General features: G+C 49.3%; 2 long non-coding RNA genes across 2 annotated transcripts; one reads left to right on the forward strand and one right to left on the reverse strand.

Annotated features, from left to right (window-relative positions):
• Positions 1-1325: 1325 nt before the first annotated feature.
• LOC105740429 lies at positions 1326-14285 on the reverse strand. The gene is made up of 5 exons (XR_001116464.2): positions 14195-14285; positions 13058-13170; positions 12157-12584; positions 3183-3234; positions 1326-1762 (listed from the first exon to the last, which is right to left on the reverse strand). It is a non-coding gene; the product is annotated as an uncharacterized LOC105740429 (long non-coding RNA).
• Positions 11600-20353, forward strand: LOC115837261. Its single transcript, XR_004032314.1, has 3 exons — positions 11600-11667; positions 12463-12641; positions 19010-20353. It is a non-coding gene; the product is annotated as an uncharacterized LOC115837261 (long non-coding RNA).
• The last annotated feature ends 243 nt before the right edge of the window (positions 20354-20596 follow it).

Genomic DNA, 20596 nt, shown 5'->3' on the forward strand with positions numbered 1-20596 from the left:
TGTGTGATTTAAAGAAGTAAACCATAAGACTCATTATGAAAAATAACAGCCCTTACCTACACACGATTTCTACTCCCCAATGGCAACCACATTCAAGTTTTAGCCTTCTATTTTAAATTTTATATCCATATCTCTAAATAACATATTTATACTGCTACTTCTCAACTTTTCAGGCTTGAGCATTAACTATTGACTACTCACTCTGAAAAGAAAGAATTTACCTCTCTTTAACAACCATCCCAGGGCCACTATATTTCTCATCTCCCCTCATCCTGATAGAATTATTTCATTAATTGATATTCAGAGCAAAGGGGTATAGTATACTTCATTTACTTTTGGAACCATTCAATCAATATGCTTCCCTACTTTCACTTTTCCCAGAGTTAATGAATCATTCCAGAATCTCCCTCATTGATAGACTGATAGAACACGTCAACTATTCTATCAATCTCATCATCTGGAGCCATTTTTCCCTGAATCTCTCCCCGTTCCCACCTGGACTGGGTGCTCTCTAGACCTGATGCACTGCTCTCACCTTGGTACCTCCCATCACCATCATCAGGCTAAGATTTGTCTCTTGTTGGGGGCTTTCTCTCTCCTACATTCTATCTCTTCCTTAGTTTACTTTCTAGTTTTGATAGAGCATATCCTCTGGTAGCTTTCTGAGGTTTGTGAGGAAAATGTGTTGAGAAAGTACATGTCTGAATCTTTTTATTCTCAAGACTAACTCATAATTTTGGCAGCTGTGGAATTCTGAGTTGTAAAATGTTTGCCCTCAGTATTTTAAGGGTGTCCATTGCCTTCTAGCCACCAGTATCGCTGCTAAAAAGTCTGAAACCTTTCTGATTCTAGATTTCTCATGTGAAATCTTCTCCCCCCAATCATAAGTTTGTTGAATCTTCCCTGTGTCAGTGAAATGACTTGATCCTTTGGGGATTTAGTGGGCTATTGCATCAACAAGCTCATATCTTTCAGTTCTGGAAATTTTCTCAGGCTATTTCTTTGAGTTTTCTTCCTTTACATTCTTTCTGTTTTCTCTTTCTGGGAATCTCCTTATTCAGTGCTGGAACTAACGCCTGAACTGGGTCTCTGATTTTCTAATCTTTGCTCTCCTGTTTCCTAGCACTTTGTCCTTTTTCTCTACTCTCTAGATTTCTTTCATATTCTCTTCAAAGCGTTTTACTAAATTTTTCATTTCTGCTATCATTGTTTTAACTTCCTAGGGCTCATCTTGTTTTTTGACTACACCTTTTTTATTGCATTCTGCTCTTGTTTCCAGGATGAAATATCTTCTTTTTCTGATGATATTAATAAAAGGGAGAATATTGGTATTAATCAATCTTAATTATTTTTATTTTTATTTTTTACTTTAAATAAAATTTTAATATGTATTAATTTTTAAAATATTTTTCTTTTAATATTTCCATCTTTCCATTTAGTCTCTGCTCCTAATTTTTCATTTTTTTATTTTTTGGATTGTTGTTGTTGTTGTTGTTTGTGGTCTGAGCTCCAATTTTTGTGTGAGGGGCTCTTCTCCAATGACTAGTGACCCATGGATGACTCACATTTCAGAGGGTGTCACTAAAGGCTGGTCGGTCACTCCATAAGCATGAATGAGTCATGTCCACCTTGGCGAACTAAACTGTTCACATGGAGAAATCACGGTGCCAATGTTTCGGGGTTTTTCCTTTTCAACTGGGCATACGCAGAGAAGAATCTTCCAAATGGCTGCCTAGAATGTGCAAGCTTGGCTTCCAACATTCTGGAAACAAAATGAGAGAAGAGGACAGAGGGGTCTCAGCATTCAGTTGTGAACCTTCACTTACTCTCTTATCTTTTCAGTAAGGTACCTATGCCCTCAATAGGATGTACTGTACCTTGTTACAAAGACCCTCTATCTAGCCATCTCCGGAGAATAAACCTCCGCTGAGGTGAGGAGGGACAGAATTTGGCTATTCCGAGTGGGGTAGGGGATCCCAAGTTCGAATGGCTTATTAAACAGACTTCAACCAACCCTCAAAGATTTTTTTAAATCAACTTTATTGATTTAAAGTTGACTTAAAATCAACTTTACAATTTCCTCATGTCTCTGTGTACACTGTTAAATAAAACAAAATAACACATGTGGTTCCCATAAGGGCCTCAGCAACTCGGGGACTCAAGGCCTGTCCTTTATCAGTCAGGTTCAATAAGGAGACAATACCCACACCAGTTCTTTGAACAGAGTAAAGAATTATTAACTAAGGCTGGCACGGTGGCTCACATCTCTAATCCCAGCACTTTGGGAGGCAGAGGCAGGTGGATCACTTGAGCCCAGAAATTCGAGACCAGCCCAGGCAACACTACAAAACTCCGTCTTTACAAAAAACTAAAAACTAGTCAGGTGTGGTGGTGTACATCTATAATTCCCGCTACTCAGGAGACAGAGGCAGGGGGATGGCTTGAGTCCGGGAGGCAGAGGTTGCAGTGAACCAAGATCATGCCACTGCACTCCAGCCTTGGTGACAGAATGAGACCCTGTCTCAAAAAATAAATACATAAATAGAATTATTAACTAGGTTTAGAGTTGTTGACTGGGTAAGTGAAAGAGTAACTAACTCTAAAATATCACAGAACTAGCAGAAGTAGCTACCATAGCTAGGGCTGAGGTGACAGAGGGAAGAAGTTAGAGGTTACGAAAACTTGGAAACTTAGAAGAGGAGCCCCTAAAACTCAAACTGTTAAGGAGGAAGCACTGCTCAGCAGGTGCTAAAAGCAGGGCCCTGTGGGCCTGGGGCCCAGAGCTCTGAGAAAGAGGTAGTACAGTAACAGTACCAGTACCAGGCTGGCTGGTGCTGGCATCTCTGAGTGGGAGGACAAAATGAGGCTGATTCTCCAAGTGTAGGGAAAACTGCCAACCGGATGGCAGGGTGAAGACACACGGCTCACAAGAACAGCAAGCAGACCGGACGCCCACAGAAAGCAACGCCTTGAAGTCTCCCTCTGGCGCCCCCTATCTGCACATCCCAGCCAGGAGCCAGCTGACAATGCACATGTGAACCATAGTCGGCTCCAGCACCCCAAAGCTGAGAGTCTAAGTGTGGGTTTGGAGCTAAGAGACAGTAACTTAGTAACTGTCACACTCATCAGCCGGCAATGCCACCTACTCTGCATCACATTTTCCCTGAGCTGATGAGACCTACCCATGTTTTTGGCATTTGCACCCATATCACCAAGGCTTCTTCAGCACAGCCCCTGAAACCATCAGCTGAGTGAGTCATGGGCTAGAGTAATTGAAACGCCCTGGTTTTGGCTTTCTGAGTGAGTCGTATAATACAAACACCTGTGTATCTTCCATTCCTACCGTCATTCCTGGTATACAGCAGGTACCCTTTAAATGTTTCTTGAATAAAGCCAAGCCTGTATTCAACTATGTGCTGATTAAACCAAGATGCTGTTGCCTAAAAAAGCATCAACTATTTTTTTAGATAATAATATGCTATTACGGTTTAAGTGTGGCATTCAAATTAGGGCAACCCTTTAGAAAAACAATTTGGTTAAAAGCCATATCCATGAAGATATTAATCATGGTATTATTTACAGAGTGAGAGAAAGTAGCTCATGTGTTCTACAACAGAGGCGTGGTTAAGTTGTGAAACCATCTCTCATTAGCATAATACGTCTGCATGTAAAATCAGAGTTATGGGAATAGTGTTGTACTATCAAAAAAAATACTTACGCTTTGCGGGGGCTGGATATCACAATGGGTAGGGCAAAGATTTCAGAGTCAGAGATATCCAGGTTCCCATCCTAGCTCTATCGCTCATCCAAAGTGCAAGTGAGGCTCCCTGGCCCTGGTTTCTTTATCTCTAGTGTCAGGAAAATGCCTGCTTCCCAGGGTTATGTTAAGGATTAAATGAGAAAGAGAAAACAACCTATACAGATCTTGGTATGTGCCAGGTATTTCGTAAGTAGTGAATGTTTTTATTGTCTTAAGTAAACAGCAGAATGGAAAGAGGTAGCAACATTATACTTACAATTATGCTTAAAAGAAAAACAGGTGCACTGGAGGAAAAAACTAAAAGGAAATACATTTAAATACTAAACAATGGTTGTACTGAGGGCTGGAATTATGATTGACTCCCTTTCTCTGTTTTCCAAATTATGTCGTAATTTAATATATATATTGGGTCTCTGCCCCCAGCACCTGACCCAGAGCTCCTAAACCCTTGTAATATCCTGAGTGATAGGGGTGCTAGGAGCAACTTTTGTTCTAATATTTAATCTTCAATCCATGTTCCTGACACAGCGCTCCTAATTTCCTGGACAATATGAGTGGGGTTTTGGTTCTAATGAGCTGACTGCCAGTGGGCTCCTGGAGAGATCAGTATAGGGGCTGGTCATAAGAAAGGTCAATGTCTGATTAGAAGCTTGGAACTTTCAGCCCCATTCCCCACGCTCTGGGGAGGAGAGTGGGGCTAAAGATTGAGTAATAATCGATAATGCTTATGTGTTTAAGCGTCCATAAAAATCCCTAAACTATGAGCTAGGAGAGCTTCCAGGTTGGAGAATGCATCCACGTGCCAGGAGGGCAGTGCCTCGCAACTCCACAGGGATAGAAGCTCCTGCACTCAGGACCCTTCCAGACCTTGTCCTATTTCCTTTTCATCTGGCTATTCATGTCTATCTTCTATAATCTCCTCTATGATAAACCAGTAAACCTAAAGTGTCTCTCAGTTCTGTGAGCCATTAGAGTAAATTATTGAACCTAAGGAGGGGGTTGTGGGAACCCCGGATTTGTAGCCAAACTAGACAGAGGTGTGAGTACCCAGTACTTGTGATTGGCATCTGAAATGGGAGCAGTCTTGTAGGACTGAGACTTTAACCTGCAGACTCTCCCCTACCCTGCGTAGTTAGTGTTCAAACTAAATTAAATTGTAGGACACCCAGTTGGTGTCTGCAGAGAACTGGAGAATTGTTTTGTGTAGAAAACCCACACATTTGCTGTCAGAAGTGTTGTGCATAGATAAATGGTTTTCCTTTGCAGATATTATTCATGAAATTTGGTACTTTAATAATGGCAAAACAGGCCAGGCATGGTAGCTCATGTCTGTAATCCCAGCTCTTTGGGAGACTGAGGCAGGTGGATCATTTGAGCTCAGGAGTCTGAGACCAGCTTGGAGGAACATAGCAAAACCCCATCTCCACAGAAAAAAAAAAAAAAAAAATTAATCAGGCATGGTGGCATGAGCTTGTGGTCCCAGCTACTCAGGAGGCTAAAGCAGGAGAATCGTTTGAGTTTGGGAGGCAGAGGTTACAGTGAGCCAAGATCGTGCCACTGCACTCCAACATGGGTGACAGGTGTGAAACCTTGTCTCAAAAAAAAAATTGCAAAACGTATCATTTTTAAGAAAAAGTTATGAGCAAAACATTCCAAAGATCAGGAAAAGTCATGATTCATTGGTCAGCAAAATGTCCAAAGAGCTGCCTGCCTTCCTGAATAATTTAGTCCCAAAGCTATTAGATGGGGCCAGGAAGGCAGACATTGTGCCAGGGCAGCAGTGGGGAGGTTTTTTGTCCCAGTACAGACAAGGGCACCTGTGCCGGCAGTGGTGGCTACACAGACAGACTGATTATACACACAGCTATGATGGAAGACACGCTTCTCACTAAAGGAGAAAGGATTTATAAGTATAGAAAGGGAGGAACTGAATGAACCATGGGATCATGGGTTTGGTATTAGAGTTTTCAGTGTGGACTCAAGGCCTTCAAGATAGGCAGATAGATAGATAGATGGATGGATGGATAGATAGATAGATAGATAGATAGAAAGAAATAGATACAGATTTAAATTGTGTAGATGTATATTTACATAAACACATATACAGGTATGCACATATATTTGCTAACTCCACTGATGATTTTATTTCCTATAGAATATTGTTTATTCAATCAATAGATTATATTTTTTCATTAAAGGTCCATTATTTCCATGTTGCCCACCACCCAAACAAGCCTTAGAGTTGCTGGTTTTGAATATTAAAGCTTAAAGGAAACATCCTTCCCCTGACTCCAGTCCAAGAATCACTGACAAACTGAACAACTCTCAAAAGCAATGAGAGGAGCTAGTGCCCGGATCTCGGTGTCCATATCTCATTCTCCACCAAGAGAAACGACTGTTCCTTGGAAAGATGGCCAATGCCACAGGTGGGACAGGGAAAGCACAAGATGAGCCAGGAACATCTTGTTTTAGAAAGCAAGGAAGTGACTAAAGAATGGAGGGAGTATCACAAAAGGACATAGAAGCCTGCTGAAGGGGTGACCCCTTGGCCAAGCAGGGAGATTTTCAGCATCAAAATAAATAATGAGGCCAGGTGCTGTCATCCCAGCACTTTGGGACACCAAGGCAGGAAGATCACCTGAGGCCAAGAGTTCAAGGCCAGCCTAGGCAACATAACAAGACCCTGTCTTTAAAAAAAAAAAAAATTAGCTCGGCATGGTGGTGCACACCTGAAGTCCCAGGTACTTGGGAGGCTGAGACAGGAGGATTGCTTGAGCCCAAGAGTTCAAGGTTACAGTGAGCTATGATCACACCGCTATGATCCCACCCCAGCCTGGGTGACAGAGCAAGACCTTATCTCAAAAATAAATTAACAAAAATAAATTAAAATTAATAAAATAAAACCAAAATAAATCATGAGTAAAATAGGAATCCCTGAGTCTACACTAATGTAAATTAAAAATGAATAAATAAATGTAGAGAAGAGAAAGAGTTTTTTTCTTTTTCTGTACAGAAGATGCCAACTAATAAATGCAGAAGTAATAGTGGACTTGGCAACTATCACAATAATAATTAGGCCAAGAAACATCAGTGATGCTAAAACCAGTGGGAGGAAGTTTGATGAAGATCAAGATACTTACATAGTCTCAAAGGATCTCTCCATAAAGTGCTTTTTAATTACAAAGAGGAAAAAAGTAATTTACCTCGGAGAAGCCTGGCAGACACCATCTTAATCAAGCAATCAAAGTTAACATCACGGGTAATGGAACAAATTAAGATGGTGCAGGGCCTGACAGGATGCCGTAGGAAGAACACAGCATGGTTTCTGTGATTTTCCTACCAGAAATGCAGAATCAGAATCTATTCATGAAGAAACATCACGCAAACCCCTACTGAGGGATGTTCTACAAAAAACAAGTGTCAACGTCGTGGAAATCAAGACGAAGGAACTATTTCAGATTCGAGAACGCTAACCAGACATGACAGCCACACGCAACCCCCTGACTCTGAACTGGAACATTTTGCTCTAAAGGACCTCACTGGGACAACTGGGAAAAATAAATGGGGTCTGAGGACTTGATGAGTAATGTATTGAGATGAAATTTCTGGTGTTAATGGCTGTGTTGTGGTTATGTGAGAGTGAGAATGTCCTTGTTTGAGGAAATACACATTAAAGTATTCAGGAGCGAGGGGCCATCAGGCCAGCAACTTACTCTCAAATGATACAGAAAAAAAAGTCCTTTGTACTATTCTTGCAACTTTTTCATAAGTTAAAAATTATTTCAAACGGGAAGAAAAAGTCCCAAAACTTCATTCTGGCTGTGGCTGAAAGCTCTGAGTCTTTCTTTATCTCACTAAAGGCAAAGGTTGCAGCCAGTTCAGGTGGCCAAACCTGTTCATCCTGACTGTCTTGGGGCAGGCTGCCAGGCGTGGGCAGACAAACACCTCCCTGTGCAGGGGTTCAGGCCCGAGGCTGGCCAGGGAGGGCTGGATGCTGGCTGCAGGCCAAGGCTCCAGTGAGGAACCTCAGCACTAAGCACTCCAGGAGGGTGTCGGTCGCCTGTGGCCTCTGGGGCTTGGGATAGGAAGCGAAGCAAACTGGGACTTTTCCTACCCTCCACTGGGACGGAGACCTTCCCATCAGGCCCTGAAGGCTCAGGGAAGGAGGAGCCTGGGGAAGGGAGGAGGGGAGAGGAAGAGAGGAGTGCCTTTGCTCTCTGGTATTATCACATTTTATATATATATATATATACACACACATATATATACATATATACACACATATATATATATACACATATGTATATATATACACATATGTGTATATATATATATTTTATCTAAGTCACCAGAACCTGTTGTCCTTGGCCCTCTATCCCATTTCCCCTTCACTGTTTCCCCAGCAGGGGTGGCAGGGGTCCAGCTTGTGCAGTTGCCAGTGGAACCAGGAGAGGATTGCCTTAGGAACCAGTGTTCAGTGACCTGTCACTAAGGGTTTCTGAGGTTTGTTTTTCCCCACAGCAAAAGCTGCTGCTTCACTTTTTGCATATTTTAACAGGTTCGATGTTTTCCTTGGGATAGTCCTACAAATTTCAAAAATGGAAAATCAGTAAGCATTTGCTGATGCACGTCTTCTCCATGCAACTGTGAGCTGCTAAAGGCAAGCGCTGTGCAAACTGACTTTTCCATCCACTCCCTCCCGGTGCCTAATAAGGGTCGGTACACAGCAGGCGCTCAATGAATGCTTTGTTTCTCTGTCCAGGTGTGTGTGTGTGTGTGTGTGTTCCCGCACTGCCTTTTTCTGCATATCTGGGAGGCAAAGAGATAAATCCCATCACCACACCACTTCCCTCCATGTTTCAGCCTGCAAAGGCTCTCTCTGAGGCACCTAATTCCTAAATAAGGTCATTCATGTTTGTGACTGTCTAAAGTGGCGTGCTTTGTTCCTAACAGATGGATAAACCATCTTTATCTGCCATAAGAAACAAGAGAGACAATGGCTGCTAGAGATATGGAGCTGGGCACTGGGCACATGCCTAGTGTGGCTGAAACACTGACTTTTGTACAGCGCAGAGAAGCTTGTCCCCACCCCACCCCACTCATAAGCACTATCCGTTGTACTGAATGGTCACAGTTTGCAGCAGCAGCGGATAATGGACTCCTGCTCAAGAGTCAGAGGTGTAGGAAAGAGGGTTAAAATAGGAATTTCCACTCCTCAGATGTTCTCCAAAGCCTGGCGGAAAGCATATCTGGGTCCTCACTGGTGACTGCTACGATCTAGATAAAGAACAGAGGCTCTCAGGAAATCAGAGACGGGCTCTGGGCTGGCAAGCTAGATTCAGGAGCTCTCATGGAGGTGATGGGGTCCCCAGGCTGGGCAAGCTCTAGGGCTGGAGGTTCTGCCCCCAGCAGTAGTGGCAAAAGTAGCTGTGAAGTCAATGCCTTCGGGGGCTTGCTGGCCCTTTTCAGGCTGTGCTATCTGAAAAGCATCTACGCATCGTACAGCCTATGTCAACAACATTTCGGCCCATAGAGCTGGAATGCTTCATTCAGCCCCAGGGCCTTATCTTCTGAGATCCAGTTACTAGCAACGAGCATCATGATAAGGTGGAAGCCAGGCGCCTGTCTGATCCTACCTGGGTCCGGCATCTGACCCCAGTATGACCTCCCTCCTCTCCCACCTGGGCCTGACTCATGCTTCCAGAACAGGAACTCGAGGATCCCTGCTGCCCAGCCATAGCTGACTCATGGCTGGTCCAGGGGTTGCTCTGGAAGGGGCTCAGGGCAGCTGTCAGCTCTCAGGGAGGAGACACCTGTCACTTCTTGAGCACCTACCATGTGCCAGGTACCAGACATGCCTCTGAATTTCATTGGTATAATTAACTTGAAGGGGATTTCTGATCTTTCATAGAAAGGATAAAAATGAGGATCAGGCAGAAGTGAATTCAAAGGCCAATCTCTTAGCGCCGAGCACAGCCATCCACTCACCCTCAGTGCACTCCCTGGGGCCAGCCACCACCACACCTGGGAACCACTGTTTCTTTTTTAAAATTAAAAAAAAAAAAAAGAGATTGGGCCAGGCGCAGTGGCTCACACCTGTAATCCCAACACTTTGGGAGGCCAAGGCAGGCAGATCACTTGAGGTCAGGAGTTGGAGACCAGCCTGGCCAACACGGTGAAACCCCATTCCTACTAAAAAATACAAAAAATCAGCTGGGTGTGGTAGAATAATCCTATAATCCCAGCTACTTGGGAGGCAGGCATGAGAATTGCTTGAATCTGGGAGGCAGAGATTGCAGTGAGCCAAGATCGTGCCACTGCACTCCAGCCTGGGCGACAGAGCGAGACTCTGTCTCAAAAAAGAAAATGTAGAGACAGGGTCTCACTATGTTGCCAAGGCTGGTCTCCAACTCCTGGACTCGAGCAATCTTCCTGCCTCAACTTCCCAAAGCTCTAGGATTACAGGTATGAGCTGCCTCACCATTTCTTCATTCATTCCTCCAACCCACATTTATCAAGGGCTTCCTCTCCTCTGCTTCATGGCCAGTCAGTCCCAGAGGGCAGACTTTGGGAAGCCCACCAGCTCTCCTGAAGGAGCCAGGCTTGCCTGGGAAAGGGGGCACATGGACCCCAAGTCCACCAAGGCAGAGACAGGTATCCCTACTCCCTGCAACCCTCTCTCAGCCAGGGGTGGGGCTAGCATGGCCTCGGTGGCTGCAGAGGGGTCTCTGGCCTGGACTGCAGCATGGTCTTGGCAGCACACACCTGCACCCAGCAGGTGCTTCGGGAGGCATCTTTGCTCTCCCCTGGCATCAGCCCTACGGTGGATGAGCAGGTGAGGTGGCAGGAGCAAGGAGATTACCTTTCATTCCTGTGGTTTCAGGTGCCTGGCTGATGTCAGGCCTGAGTGATGTGGCAGTGGGGGCAGGAGGTCACTGTGTCTGGGGCCTGAACGGGGGCTGAGGCTTTTCCTTAAAAGCTCATAAATCACTAAATATGTCCCCTTTCAGCACAGCCACACCCTGGGCCTGTGAGGATGCATCTCCTCATGTAGACACAGACAGCTTCCCTCAGGCCCTGCTCACTGCTCACACATGCCTTTATGGCACCACAGACCTCCCGGGGCTGGGGATGGTCTCATATCCCTCACACGTGCAGTGAATACACATGTGTGCACATAACTCACACAGGCAGATAGTCCCTCTTGGGCACACAGGTGCATGCTACAAGCAGCCTTGTGTAAGTGCCCACAGCCCCCTCCCACCTCACACATGGCCACGTGGCTTCATGCTATTCCCGTGCCCACTGGTGTCCCCAGGCACAGACAAGCACACACTTGGCAGGGCCCTTAAGCTTCTCTAAGTATGCAGGGAAACACATGACTTTGTGCTATCGCACATGCTCCCAAATATACACACTCACAAATATGCAAAGTCTGCAGGAGCCTGAATTCCATCACACACCTGCACACTCATGTGCACTCAGCACTCACACATACACTGTGGTTCCCAGGGGTGGTGCTCACTCAAGGCAGAAGGTACACACTCAAATCATGCACACACACCAGATGCGCACGTGCATGCATGAACAACAGACTATGCCCAGGTGTCCACACAGCATTCACACGTTCATGCCCACCAGTAGACATATAAGTGGGACCTTCAGGACATCAGGAGTGAGAGTACAGCAGGGAGGGAACTGCAGCGGGTAGGATGCTGCAATCCCCAGCCTCACCTCTGGGAGCCGCTGTTGGGTCTGCAGCCAAGACCCGGGCTTGAAAAGGCAGGAGCCTGCCTGAGGCACAATCCCACTGGCCTGAGCCAGCAGGTGGCACAGCTCAGGCTGGACCCAGCCAGCCTCGAGAAGGGAAGAGAGGGACATCATGGTGGCGCTGGACTCCCTGCAGGGTATGGGATGAACTCTGCTGCTCAGATGGGCAGGGGCTGCAAGAAGGAAGAATGGGCAGCTTGAACTCAGGGAAGGGGGTCTGCAGTGGGGCAAGTGGATGGAATAGAACTGGAGAGTGGAGGAGGAGATGGGAAATGGAAGGGCAGGGGGTTAAGGAAGAAATAAAAAAGACAGAAGGAAGGACTGCGGGGAGGGAGACGAAAAGCTTGAGGACAGGAGGGGAGTGAGAGAGAAGAGAAGAAGAGAAGAAAAAGTGAGGAGAGAAGAGGGGCCAGATGGAGACAGAGCAGTGCAGGGCTGTGAGGAAGGAGGTAGAGGGATGGGCACGCCCTGCACCACCAGCCACCTAGCCTCCCTGTCCTGCCAGCTCCATCCCCCCGTCAGGAAAGACAGGCCAGGGCTCTGCTGCGCTGTGCCACCTCCCTTCTCCAGACCCAGGATCTCAGCATCCCTGGATTTTGAGATCCAAAAGGCAGGGCTCAACTTACCCCACGTGGAAGACAGTGACTCACACAGATGAGCCTGCTAGAGCACCTTTTCCAGGAGCAGAGACCCACAGGGTGGACGGGGACTTGCTTTCCCCTCTTCTGGGGCTGGCAGGAACACCCCACTCTTACCCCAACTCACAGTGATCACCGGAGGGTGGTGCACTCTGCTCCAGCACCTGCCACCTGCCTAACACCCACATGGGGACAGCTTCCAACAGGATGCAAGTGGCAGACAAAGGTACCCCAGGAGGACAGGTGGGGGAGGCCGAGAAGCACTGGGGAATGGACACCCCTCATCTCCTACAGGCTCAGCGGCTCCCTCAGGACAAGGAGAAAGCTGGGAACCTTGAGACAGAACTGGAGGTTCTTGTTGCCTAAATCTCTCCTGGTCTGCTGCACATGGAACCCATTTCTTCCCATTCAGGGCTCTGCAGAGGCAGAAGATGAACAGTAAAATGCAAAGATCCAGCAACCTTCAGAGCTGGGTGAGTCCTGGGGTCCTCACCCCATTATGCCTAAGCTACAACCCCATATTCCCCATATTCCCCCATATTCCCCATATTCCCCAACTCCCTCCCAGCCCTGGGAGCCCTGGTCCCACTACGCAGGGGTGGCTCAAAAGCCCAATGAGCTGGAAGGGTCTGAGAGAGCACCCCATGTCACAGGGGAGGGGAGGGAGCCTTGGACCTGGGATCTTGTTTGCGGCTCTTAATCATGGACACACTCCTAGAACGCCCCAGTCCCTCCACCTCCTCCTAAAGTACTCCAAGAGCTGGTCAACACTGAGAGCCCACCTCAGGCTGTGGCGCGGCTCTTCGGGGGGCCTGGTGGGTTATGGGCTTGCCTCTCCCATAACTCAGGGCCCAGATGGAGACACCGTGACTGTTCACTAATCAGATACCTGAGTGTGTAGGAGAAAGGCCTTGCCCGCTCTGTTCTTCAGATGAGAACACTGAGGCTCAGCGAGGCAGCAAGTCTTTCTGAGGGCCAGTGGAGCAGACTAGCCTGGGAGGCCTAAGGGAAGTGCTGGCAGAGCTGAAGCCGCAGTTCCCCTGCCTGGTCTTGCAGTCCAGCCCTCCACCTCACCCTTCCCTCTCCCTCAGCCCTGCCCTGGGCTCCAAACCCCGACCTGATGGAGTCCCCACACCCTCTCACCTGGGCAGGCCTACCTCAGACTGCCTGCTCCAGACCCATACACCCCATCCCTTCCTCCCTCTGCAGGAGCATGCCCCTGCCATCACTCCCCTGCTCCATGAAACCGAAAGGCAGACCCCTCGCAATCCTCCCCATTCCCATAGCACTGCAGCCCCTGCATCTGACCACATCCCTTCCTGCTTAAAACTCTTCAACAGCTCCCAGCTTCCCTTGGGACCGAAAGCTCACTCCTCATATCGGCATTCAAGAGCCCTGCATACTTTCCTGGCTTCATCTCCAGCCACTGTCACCCCCTACCGCCACCTCCACCAGACTCTCTTAACACCCTGGTCTGCTCTCCAAACACTCAACTGCTTGCATGTCCCTGGCTCAGCCTACAGGGCCAGCTATGTCTCACCCTCACAAAACTTCACACGGCCATTCTAGAGAGGCGAAGTGCACCCCTCAGGGCTCCCGTAGCCCCCAGGCTTCCTCCCTTCCTGGTGCGTATCCTCTGTGTGCTTGTCTGAATCCTCCTCTAAACTGTAACCTCTCTGCAGGCAGCGGCCCAGCCAACCTTGCCAAATGATTATCCTCTGCACCCAGCACACCCATGAACACCTAGTGTGTGTTAAAGAAATAGTGTCTAATATTAGGCTCTAATTATTTCACTGATAGTGTGGTCTGGCTCCCCACTCCATCCGCATGGGCCGAGGAGACACTCAGTCGGGGGTCAGGGAAGCTGGCAGTCAAGTTCCCCTCAGCTCCCACCTCCATGCTCCCTCTCTGGGGGATGGGCCTGCCCCCACCATGGGGTTCCGGAGCAGCGGTAGGCCCACTGCAGTGCCTGAGGCCCCAGGGACTATCCCTGAGAGAAATGGCTTAACATCTTGTCAACACCAACCTCCCCAAGCTCCTTAATCACTTTAGACACTACACAGCTGATGGGTGAGCAAGAGGACCTGAGACCTCCCCCATCCCCTCTCCAACTGCCTACAGGTCCCTGGGGCCTCTGCAGAACCACCCAGAAGCCCCAAACTGTGACATCACCAGTTCAACAGCCTTCCCCACTCCCATCACTTCCTGAAACAGCCAGAGCAAGAAGATGATGCATGTGAGCCCTGCCCTTGGGAAGCTTCCAGGTTGGGAAATGAGGAATGAGCCTGACACCCAGGGCCCAGAGACACCCAGGACAGAGGCAGACCAGGAGGCAGACACGCGCTGCTGGGTAATGACGACAGCACCAGTAATCACAGCTACTCCTTGTTAAGTACTTACTAAGTGCAAGACTCCAAGCTAAGCAATTAATAGACCTTTTCTTGTTTAATCCTTACCACAATTCCATAGGGTGAGTATAATCCTTATTTTATAGATTGAAAAAGGAGGCTCAGAGAGATCTAGTAATGTGTGCAGCATCACACAGCTAGTCAGTGGTAGAGCTGGAATTTCAATCCAGATCTGCCAGCTGCAAAGCCAGTGCCCTTTCTACCCCACTTCAAGCTCTAGGTAGGGGTTTGTTACTTCCCTTCCAAAAAGCCTCATGGGAGCCCCATTACCAATAACATAAGCCCCCCACAGCTGAGGCCCCTCCAGTTTGACCCCTGCCTGCCTTCTCACCACTGCTCCCAACACACCACCATCACACGTTAGATTTTAACACTGCCGTTTTTGAAGTGTACCCCTCTGAGTCTTGGCTTCTGCTGTTTACTCAGGCTCAAAAGCCAGCCCCACTTTACAGATGACAAAACAGAGGACTAAGAATGTTAAGTAAGTAGCCCAAGGTCACGCAGCTAGAAAGCAATTGAGCCTGGTTAGAGCCCAGGTCATTAGAGCATCAAGTAATCAAGCATTAATTTGTGTTACAGACAATTAGGGAATGAGGATTAGCAGGACTTGTCGCTAATGGTGCAGAAGAAGTTAGGGGAGAGGAATCAGGCAGGTTCCAGAGTGAAGGAGGGCCAGGCTAGGCCTTGAGAAATGAGCAGGCTCTGAAAGGGGAGGGCATGAGAAAAGTACAGAGATGACAGCAAAGAGAGAGAAAGAGGAAGGGAGAGGGGGTTGTCAAAATTAGGGAGAGAATGTGGCATGGTGAAGAGAGCTGTGACTAGGAGTCAGGAGACCCGGCTGTATCCCCTCAACTTCCTGTGTGATCTTGGGCAAGGAAGGCCCTTCCCTCTCTGGGGGGGTGCCTTGTATATCAATGAAGGATAGATGCACCTAGGTGGTCTCTGGGGTCCCACCTGGCTCTGGCATCCAGGAATTTGTGTGTGTGTGTTGCTATTGGACCTCGAAACACAGAATCTGACCCCAGACCCCTGATACGGGGCACAGGCTTGGACACCAAGGGCAGACAGGGCCAGCAGCCAACATGACACCTGACAGAGAGCACCCGAGGGCTGTCCCCAGCCACACGCAGTCATTCACGCACCCCTTCTCCCCTTGCATCCATGCTACTAAGCATGTGTGGACTCGCTACAGTGGAACGCAGCAGGGGCGAACGAGTCATATCAAGGAAAGGTGTTTATTCTCAAGGAAAGGCAAAGGGAATGGAGGTCCTTAGAGAAGGGGCAGAGAAAAATTCCTGAAAGTAAGGGTGGACTTTTCCAGATTGGAATACATGGTCTGCCAAATTGGAGGACATTTGAGGAAAAAGAATGGTCCCCAATCAAGACAGCACTGCATCCAAACATAAAGTACCTTTCAGACCATCAGCAAAGGAAAGAGTCCTCTCTCAGGGGCCTGTGCTCACAACAACAGATGCTGCTGGAGATCTCAGAGCCCGTGGAGGCAGAAGATGCCTCACTAAAGACTGTGGACACACATATCTGGGCACACACACATGCATGCATATGCAGGTGCTCACACACAAGCCTGAACAGAGACCCCACCGTGGGCCATCCATCCTCCCACTTCCCAACTGAGCCGGTAAGCAGCTCTCCCTCTCCAGGAAACACACCCCTCACGTGTTGATGACATGCAGCCCTGGAAGTCAGAACGTCTTGCTGTCTCACCTCGATCCCTCTTGCTGCCGTTCTGATGTGCTTGCTTCTTTTCTGACTCAAGAGATGCCAAACAGAAACAGTCCCACCCACCTCTGCGTCCTGACTTTCGCCCTCTGGAACATGAACTCAGCTCTTACCTTTCCTACATGTTTGACCTCCAGACCCCTGTCTTATTCACAACTGAATGCTAAATGATGGATCATGGGCACTTGGGAGCCCACGTGATCCTCCAGTGTCCAGCCTCACTGTACCCTCCAGATTTATCCCACAGCTGGAAGCTCAGCACAAGCACCAGCTCCTTTGCTCACTGGCTGCAAAAGCTCAGCCTGAGTTTCTGTGCTCTACAAGGTTATGGTAAAGATCACATGAGAACTACCTGCAAAGCACTTAGCACAGAGCAGGGCACAGAAGAAGCCCTCGATGATGAATAATACACTTATTATTAATACGTGTTCCTAATTTTAACTCCCTCTACCCTTATCCTACCATCCCATAGGTTGAGTAGGAAGTCCTTCTTGAAGTCTAATCTCAAGAATTCATGCCATGGATTGGGCCAACGTTCCACCTTTATTGGAGTCTGGGGACTTAGGTGGAAAAGGCAGAACTGGCTGGTTGGAGGAGCCACCTCCCCGCAAGGGGCCAGGAGGGAGATTACAGAGGCGCCAGGCCCAGAGCTCCAACATGCACCTGCCACAGCTCCAGGGGAGATCGGGGGCCTGCCAATTTACCCCGCCCCATGATCTCATGGCTGTGTGTGCCAGGCACTGGCTCAGGGAGCAGGTACTGACAGCAGGGCCTGGGCAAGAAGCCCAAGACAAGACGGAAAGGCTGTGGAGAGCCGGCAACAGAGCTGTCCCCATGGGGCTCAGACACGAGCTTCCTCTGGCCTCCACGTGTGGCCTTTAGCTAGTGACTCACCATCTTTGTCCCTCCTTCCAGGCCCTTCCATGCTCCCCAATAGCCTCCCCGTGCTGCCCCCTCACCCCAAAAGACAATGGGTGAGGCAAGGGGAGGCTCTCCTCCTCGCCAGGGGCCAGTCCCTCCCCTGCATCTCTTTCTGCTGACCCTGAGCAGGACACCCTTGTTTTAAAGCACGGGAAGTTTGCTGCACAGGAGATAGGTGGCCAAATGCTGTCACTCCTGAGGCTGCTGCAGGCATGCACCTAAATGCCAGCTGTAAAGGGACTATAATCCCCAAAGAGATGCCTCTCTCTCTCTCTCTCATTTCAGGGTGTCCGTAGAGATCAGACAGACCAGGAGTCAACCCCAACAGCAAGTTCTCCTGTATCTTGACCCCCAACCTCTCCTTCCCCAGCTAATTGCTGGATACGTCTCTCCCCAAATTATCCCCTCCACCTACCCCAAAATCCACCACTGGGGATCCAAAGACCCTCCCCTGAGCCTGACTGGACAGGCTGCAGCTTCTGGAACACAGCATGGGCAGGCCTGGCTGGCAGCCCCAGGTGAAGGAGCTGTCTGGTCCTACTGGACCACCAGGGGCTCCCTTTGCCTCCTGATTACAGGAAGAGGACTCCACATGGCCCAGAGTTCTGCCCTCAGGGTGCTTTCTCTGCTCCCCATCTCACTGTATGCTCTCAGGCCTTCAGCTCCAGCACAGCCAGACACACATGCCTCCTTGTCCCCACCAAGGATCTCCTCACCTAGGTCCTACCCCTTCCAGCTTCCTGGCCCTGCTTCCTCACCTACCCTTCCTGCAGGGAGCCACCTGGGCTCTGCCTGTCTCTCCCTCCGCAGCCACCACCCCAGCACTAGAGTCCAGGTGCCCCTGCTGCTCCCACCTCAGACTTTGGTCTGGGAGACACCAGCCTTCCCCACCCTCAGGGAATTCCTCAAAAATCAAAAACCTCATAACCTGGGTCCATCCACCCTACACACACACACACACACACACACACACACAAACACACACAAACATATACACGCTTTATCCTCCCTTCCCAACCCCTGGCCCCCACCTCCCTCTCTGTAAGGAAACTGGGGAGACTCAAGTTCCCTCCAGCCCCAGAGCTCTGTGAATCTGAAGTGTCTCTCCACGGCCTCAGGTCCAGGCTTCCGCCCCGGATGCATCCGAGTCTGGAAGCAGGCTGACCACAGGGCACACACCCTCCTGACTGGCCTCTGGCTCCTGAGGAGGGGGGTGGCTGGCCTTGGTAGCACTCTCCACTCCACTTCCCAGAATCTCCCTCAGCCCCACCTTGGCAGAAGCCACACTCCCCTCTTTTCTCTCCCCAGCATCTCACAGAGAAGATATTTGGATGGGCCACAGGCCAAAACTGGGTCAAAACCCTGGAGAGGAGGACCTGGCTCAAGGCCACACCACATTTCCATGTCATTTTCCAGTGGCACCAACTGAGCTGGACAGGCATATGGCTGGACAATCCCCACCCAGGAGGCAGGGCAAATTCCCAGAGTACCAGGTCACTGAGCCATCTCTGGGGTAGGGCTCCCAAGGACTGGCTGGTTCTGGAATGATGATGCTAGGATGCCAGATGCCAGCTGCTCCCCCTGCCTGCCCCAGCCTCAAAGAAAGCCTTGTCCCTCCCAGACCATCACACACTCCCCGCTCTTGGAAGCCTTCCGTGGCCAACCCCACCCAACTTTTACCACTTACTACACCACTTACTTCGCGTCCCCTCGGCACTTAGATCCCAAGTTACCCTGTACTCATTTGCCCTTATTTATGTGTTACTTTTCAGATGTTCTCACAGAGCTACACATGCCACGATCATCACTAGTTGTGAGAGTCTCCAGTGTTCGTTAAGCCCATTTTGCTGGAGGATTAGTCCCTGCCCTTAAGGAGTGCCAAAGAAGACTTTGGAATCTAAGTCACATCTCCCCTGCTGCATTTTTTTCCTCTTGATAATCAAGGAATCTCACTGATAAAACCCTCAGCGAGGAGCAGCTCTCCCCATGAGCAAGTTCTTGCCTTCATTGCCAGGGAGGCCCCAGCTAAGGTTATACTGGGAAAGGAATCTCTGGGGAGTACCTGGAAGAGGTCAGCTTCTCCTCAAAGGAAGCCTCTCCAGCTGTGTACTGCAAAGCCTTCCAAGACCAAGTTCCCTCCTCCTGGCCTCTGGAACCAGCCTGTGTGCCAGTGCTGTGTCCCCAGTAACACACATGAGTCTCTCCCTCAGAAGCCACAGAAGGATGCAGAGAGAGACCAACCTGGGATTGATTCTCAGCCCTAGCACTTACTAATTGTGTGGACATAACTGCTCTGGACCTCAGCTTTGCTATCTATAAAATGAGCACCATTTTATAGATATGAACACTTTAAGAGAGTCATAAAGATTGAAGCTGATCTGTGCTGCACCTGGCACAAAGGCCTCCCTCAGTAAATGGCAGCCGTTGCTATTGGGGTGCCCCAACACCTCTTGCCCCTGCCCACTAGCTTTCACTTAGGCCCATACTGAGGGTGTGGCTGTTGTGTTGGGGGAAGGAAAAAAAACCCTGCCTGGGTTGCAGGGCCCCCACCCCCAACTGGTCTGCCTTTGTGGGAAGCATTTTCTGATGCCCTCACCCTACCCCTGGGCTGGTTAACTAAGTGTCCAGCATCATGAGGAAAGGAGCAGGGTTCAGGGACAGCTTGGTTCAGCCCTGAAACTCATCCGGGCCTAGGTCCAGATGAGAGACAAGCCTGGGAGGCCGTCCCTTGTACCCTTGCCTGTCCTGCAGCACCCTCCAGCCTGCAGGCTGCTCCTGGGTGGCATAGCACCTTGGATGTTAGGTGTGGGCCTTCCCAGGCACATGGCATGAGGGGGCACTTCTGTGGGTTGTTGGGGGCAGGAAGGGATGTGTCTCCAGCTGGATCTGGGCTCTCTCATTTTGGGGCCCAGCCATGCCAGGACAGCACACAAGGGCCCTTAGTGCGAATCTCATGATGGAGCAGAGGAGGAGCAAGGCAAAACCAGGGAGTCCCCAGGCCCCTGCTTCTGCCCTGCCCAGAGACAGTGGAGCAGGTGTCTCCAGCTTCTTAACCTCAAGGCACAGTAGGAAATACATTTTACAGCAACCAACAGACACATACATTTACGAAACGATACTCTGTAATGCCCTGGGCTGGCTTTCTCTCCTCACGACCCTCTAGTGAGTCACAGATGAGTCCCACTATAAGTAATGTAAGCAAGCCACAGTCCCTGGCTGGCAAGTGAGGGAGTGCCCCACCAGGACAGGGACACTGAGGCAGCAAGGAAAACAGCCAGTGCAACCACTCCTTACTTTTTCCCCCGCTCAGCCCCTCATGGGTGAGGAGAGAAGCGGCCAAGCCGAGGACCCCATGAGAA

The sequence above is a fragment of the Nomascus leucogenys genome, chromosome 11, assembly GCF_006542625.1.
Source record: "Nomascus leucogenys isolate Asia chromosome 11, Asia_NLE_v1, whole genome shotgun sequence".
Classification (NCBI taxonomy): domain Eukaryota; kingdom Metazoa; phylum Chordata; class Mammalia; order Primates; family Hylobatidae; genus Nomascus; species Nomascus leucogenys.